This window comes from Ictidomys tridecemlineatus, chromosome 5 (genome assembly GCF_052094955.1).
Source record: "Ictidomys tridecemlineatus isolate mIctTri1 chromosome 5, mIctTri1.hap1, whole genome shotgun sequence".
Taxonomy (NCBI): Eukaryota; Metazoa; Chordata; class Mammalia; order Rodentia; family Sciuridae; genus Ictidomys; species Ictidomys tridecemlineatus.
The window spans coordinates 166,412,223-166,418,594 of NC_135481.1; the positions used below are offsets into that span (position 1 = coordinate 166,412,223).

At 37.7% G+C, this 6,372-nt stretch overlaps 1 long non-coding RNA gene across 2 annotated transcripts in view; it reads left to right on the forward strand.

Annotated features, from left to right (window-relative positions):
- Window positions 1-6,372, forward strand: part of LOC120886167 (uncharacterized) — a 274,114-nt gene that overhangs the window by 159,385 nt on the left and 108,357 nt on the right. The window lies entirely within an intron of this gene.

Here is a 6,372-nt window from a genome sequence, read left to right on the forward strand (position 1 = left end):
GGGACTGAGTTGCTTCTTTTGGTTTATAATTTTCAATGATTAATAATGCTCAAGTTTGAAGAGAAACAGTGCCAGTGGGATTTTGGAGTTGCCTTCCCCTTTAGGTAGGTGCTTAATCAGTTCTCATTGCTCTTCTTGCTCATTCTTCTTCTTTATTTTTAAGAATTAATTAGGCAAGTTTGGAAGTGTGTAAAAGATATTTTTTCTGGAAGAGAAAGGATGTTATGCAAAACGATCGTAGCAAATCTCCTCCTAAAACTGCATCCAAACTTTGCACCCAAAAGCACATTACTTGTAGCAGATGCTATTGGTACCTAACCCAAAGCCCTTTTGTCAGCTGGCCTGTTCTGCTCAGCTGCTGTGGTTGGTGGCTGTCAGCAGCTTCCCCCCCCCTTGGGAGGATTGCATTTGGCTGACTGGAGTCACTTTGAGAGTCAGCTGGGTGATACTGGTGACAAGGACAGGTAGAAGAGTAACAGCCCAGCCTGCTTCCCTCTGGGCAGAACAACTTCTAAGGTGCAATTCATCCTCCATGGCTCCCCAATGCCATGACTCTGAGGCTGGCTCCCTTTTGAGGTCACATCCTGCCATAGTTATTTTCCTGGTTAATCTGCATCCCTCATTTCCCTGACAGGTTTCTCTTGGAGACATTCCTCCACTTGTACTAGAGAGTTCCCTGTCTCAGCTTGTCTTTCTAGGGAATTTTTTAAATTACCTAATTGTTTAGACTCCAGCACAAATCGGTTAGGTTTTGGAGACAAAAAAAAAATACTTTAAAAAGTAAACCTTTGGACCCCTTATCAATTGGAATTAACTGCTACTGGAATGGGCGACTAGTCATCACAGTCACTAGGTACTGTTCATCTTTCTCTCACCACTGGAAACTAGATAAACCCGATGAAACTGTAGATCACGTGTCTATGTGTTTTAACCACTTTGCTGAAAGTACATCTGCTCCAGCAGACCTTTGCTGTTCTAATTTTCCAAGTCCTCATCCTTCAGCCTCCTTTGGGTCTTCCTTTGTGCTAGAGACTGAAAGATGGTTAAAAGCAAACCACTTGTTGAGCTCCAATTATGCCAGGCACAAAACTAGTACCCATGAAGATGTTACTCCATTTGACTCTCACTAACCTGTCTATTTGAAGGGTATATTCTCATTGTCCCTACTTTATAAATGATGAAATTGGAACTCAGGGATGATTTGGAACTTGATTCCATGACTGTAGTCACAGAGTGGTAGGGTGTGGATTCAAATTCAGACCTACTGATGACCAAACCCACCCTCCTACCTGGTGCACAGGTGTTAAATTAGAGATCAATGCCTTTTGCTATGGTAAGTACCCTCCCCCAGGCTTCTGCCTACTTTTCAGCCAGTACTTTGCCACCACCTCCATAGAATTTCTCTTGAGCAGTAAAACAGCCTCTCCAGCCCTCAGTTCCCTGGTAGCTATTAACAGACTGACATAGGAATCCAGAAGCCCAGCTCCTTTGCTGGTGCTCCAAAGCCCCTATGGGCAACTTTGAAGCCAGGGCCTCATCTGAAAGCTCACCCTTGATGACTTTTTTCATTTCTGGCTTATTTCACCCTATTCACCCCAGAAGAGTATTCTGGGAGCACTCTTTCTTCATACCGTTTGCTCCTGAATTCTTGGTTCAGCATCATCTACTGAAGGAATCTTCACTTAGGTAACATATGAAAAGGAATAAAAGAGGAAAATACTAGTAAAATCATGTTGTTATTCTGGAATTTTGTGTCAACTAGCATTTCTTCCTCTTTCAAAATAATACATTTTGTTTTAAAAAAAGAAAAAAACAAAATTAGGCAAGTCAAAATAAAACCAAAGTCAGATAACTCATTATTCTAAAACCTAGAAAAATTACTATCTGTGTGTTACATTATTTGCTCTTCTGAGGTTATTGTACATACTACTTAAAATGTAGTTTGTTCATTTATCATCAACAATGTCTCTTTATGCCAAGATTTCCTCTATAAAATCTTTTTTTATAAAACTATATAGACTTATTTCAGGGGGGTGAGACCAAGCTCCCAGGTGATGTTGCTGCTGTTGTTCCATGGACTACTCTTTGAACAGCATTGATGTCCTTACAGGCTATTGTTAGAACTGTGCCTTTGCTGTTAGGTTTTAGCGATAAACGCCAAATAAACCCAGTTACTTGAAGTGCCCCTCACAGTTTTCATTCAGACGTGTTGCTGAGCCTCTAAAATGAATGCAAACGTCATAAATGGGAAAAGGGGTCTAGTAGGACCTGGCATTAACACTTTCTCTTGTGGATGCCTGCAAATGGCTGAAGGCAATCACAGTACAGCACTACACATCAAGCTGACACTTAGAAACTGTACTCACGAGGCTGAAAACAGTGCTACAGTCTGCAGATCTGTTATCACAGATTCCTTTTTCTCATTACAAATGAAGGCATGTGTAAGCATTTTCCATCATATCCAAGAAATAAGAATTCTCTAGCTATTTTCAGAAGCAAAATGCCTGCTTATCAGGAACCTATTTGAAGGGATTTCCTTGGCCAAATCAGGGACGTTTGAGCATCAAAGTTAAGTGATCATAGTAGAGAATTACATAGGAGAGGAGAAACTTTCTGTCTGTCCTAAGGTTGACCACTTGGGGGTCTGTGAATAAAACTAACAAAAGGCAGATAAATAAAAGAAAAGGGAGTTTATTTACAGGTGCAGTGTGCATGTACTTCTTATCATTAAGTGATGAGAAATTCAAAGGAGTAGTTAGAACTGGGGGCTTATATATCATCACATTATATACCACAAATACGTACACAATTGTAATAGTTTTTAAAATTTAAACAAATTTAAAAATAGGAAAAGGGGAGGTAGAGAGGGTGTTTATGTGGGAACAAATGGCTTTTTTTTTTCCTAAGGATCAATAGGGTTTCAGGAGAACAAACAGGAGATAATAAAGGTTTTGATAGTTTATCAATCTAGGTGTAAATGGTCCTTTTGTCACTTTCTGAGCCAGAAAGGTTACATTCCTCAAAAATGGATTTAGAACAGTTTTATTTGTGTTTTCTCTCAGAAGAAGGTTGGTCCTGAAGAGGAACTTATGGCAGCCTTAGTTCCTAGAAATTGCTGCTGTTAGATACATTACCAACACTGGAGTGTTGAGTGGGTTCCTATAATTATAACCTGTTAAGTAAGAAAGTAATGCATGAGTCCATACTTATTTAAGTACATAAATTAGTGGAGAAAAGAAAGCTCTGCTCAACAGCAGAAAGATAACTAAGAAATGGAAATAATGATGAAGTTGAAAAATTAGCTTATGGCTATTGTCCCTTTAACACTCATTCCAGGCAAGTATCATCAATGAATATTAAAAATTAATGGGTGATATTTATGGACATAAAAGAAAATTTATAGTTTCAAGGATCTATCCATGAGATACTTATTTATACTATAAAGAGAAAAATGTTGACTATAATAGAGAAACTAGGTAGACATCACTTTAACTTGAAGTTTACAAAGTTGACATCATCAGGTCCATCCTGCCACTGGTAGACACCCACTGGAGCTCAGTCTCTGGCACAGGATCACCTCTTCAGGCCAGAGACCACGGTGGGAGCCCAGGCCCAGTCCACATTCGCCCACACTGACCTGAGCAGGACCCAGGTCCAGGGTAGGTCCGAGTTCGTCACTGCCACCCATCTGGGAGCCCAAGCCTAGCCCACTTCCATCTTGGGACACTGCAGACATCACTATAGACTTCTCCATGCAGTAGCCCTACCTTTTGGACAATAGACAGGGCCTAGAAGCAACTGCAACTCAGAACTGGCAACCCAAAGACAGTGCAAGGCCCACCCTTTCAATCCCATCTCTGTAAGACATTGCATCCATCTTGGGGCACGCACTTCGACTATTATCCCAAGTTACCTTGGCTATTGCCACCCCCACCTTTAGTTGCAATAGCATACATTGAAGGAAACTATCAAGGTCTGGAAGCCAACATAAAGGTGGTACAGACAATCTGCATGGGTACTACAAGAATATACAGGAGAAACTGTAATATCTCAAGGGCCACATTGCAAGAAAGGAAGACACATAGACAACATTAAAAAAAAAAAGAAGAAGAAGAAAGCAAACAAGGGAGGAAAAAGCCTTAAACAAACCAGGATACTACAATAACAGAACCTATGGACGGCAAAGTTGATGAAATGTCAGAGAAGGAGTTCAGAAGCTTCATAATTAAAATGATCTGTGAATTAAAGAATGACCTAAATGAGCAAATACAGGCAAAAATTGATCACTCCAACAAAGAGATAAAAGAGCAAATACAGGTAGTAAAAGATTACTTCAAGAAAGAGAGAGAGAGAGACTAAAAAAAAAAAGTCAGAAATCCTTGAAATGAAGGAAACAATAAACCAAATAAAAAATTCAATTGAAAGCATAACTAACAGACTAGATCACTTGCAAGAAAGAATGTTAGATAATGAAGACAAAGTATACAGTCTGGGAAAAAAAGTTGACCACACAGTGAAGATAGTAAGAGACCATAAAAGAGAACATCCAAGAATTATGGGGCAGCATCAAAAGACAAAATTTAAGAGTTATTGGGATAGAGGAAAGCACAGAGTTTCAAACTAAAGGAATGCACAATCTCTTCAATGAGATAATATCAGAAAATTTCATGAGCATGAAGAATGAATTGGAAAACCAAATACAAGAGGCTTACAGGGCACCAAATATACAAAATTACAACAGATCTTTATCAAGACACATTATAACGAAAATGTCTAGCATACAGAATTAGGAGAGAAACTCAAAAGCTGCGAGAGACAAATCAGATTATATATAGAGGGAGACCATTTTGTATCTCAGCAGATTTTTCAACCCAGACCCTCAAAGCCAGGAGATCATGGAGTAACATATACAAAGCTCTGCAAAAAACTGGGTACCAACCAAGAATCTTATATCCAGCAAAATTATGCTTTATATTTGATGATGAAATAAAAACTTTCCATGATAAACAAAAGTTAAAAGAATTTACAACTAGAAAGCCAGCACTACAAAACATCTCTGGCAAAATATTCTATGAAGAGAAAATGAAAAACAATTATGAAAATCAGCTGAAAGATATATTACACTAAAGGGAAAAAATCAAGTTACATTAAATACCAAAAATAAACAAAAATGGCTGGGAATACAAATCATGTCTCAATAATAACCCTGAATGTTAATGGCCTAAACTCAACAATCAAGACATAGACTAGCAGATTGGATCAAATAAAAAAATATGCTGCCTCCAAGAGACTCATCTCATAGGAAAGACATCCACAGACTGAAGATGAAAGGTTGGGAAATCACACCACTCATATGGACTGCAGAAGCAAGTAGGGGTTTCCATCTTCGTATCAAATAAAGTAGACTTTAGGCTAAAGTTAATCACAAGGGATAAAGAAGGATACTACATACTGCTCAAGGGAACCCTACACCAATAAGACATAACAATTATAAATATATATGCCCCAAACAATGGAGCATCTATGTTCATCAAAGAAAGTCTCCCCAAGTTCAAGAGTCAAATAGACCACAACACAATAATTTTGGGTGACTTTAACATACCTCTTTCACCACTGGATAAGTCTTCCAAACAAAAGCTGAATAAAGAAACTACAGAACTCAATAACAAAAGCCAATAACTTAGACTTAACTGACATATTTAATTCCTTCAACGAGAGAAGACACTTTCTTCTCAGCAGCACATGGATCTTTCTCTAAAATAGACCATATATTATGCCACAAAGCAACTCTTAGCAAATATAAAAAGTAGAGATACTACCCTGCATTCTATCATATCCTAATATAATAAAATTAGAAATCAATAATAAAATAGAGAATAAAAGCTACTCCAACACCCGGAGACTAAAAAATGTGCTGAATGAACAATGGGTTGCAGAAGAAATTGAGGAAGCAATTAAAAAATTTTTGGAGGTGAATGAGAACACATATACAACATAGAAATCTCTGGGACATTATGAAGGCAGTTCTAAAAGGAAAGTTCATTGCATGCAGTTTATTCCTTAAAAGAAGAAAAACAAATAAATGACTTAACATTGCATCTCAAAGCCCTAGAAAAAGAAGATCAAATTTACACTAAAAGCAGTAGAAAACAGGAAATAATTAAAATCAAAGCTGAAATCAGTAAGATTGAAACAAAAGAAACAATTGAAAAAATTGACAAAACAAAAAGTTGGTTCTCTGAAAAAATATAATTTATAGATCCTTAGCCATGCTCACAAAGAGGAGAGAAAAAACTCAAATTACTAACATATGTGATGAAAAAGGAAATATGGCAGACACTACAGAAATACATAAGATAATTCATTATTTTG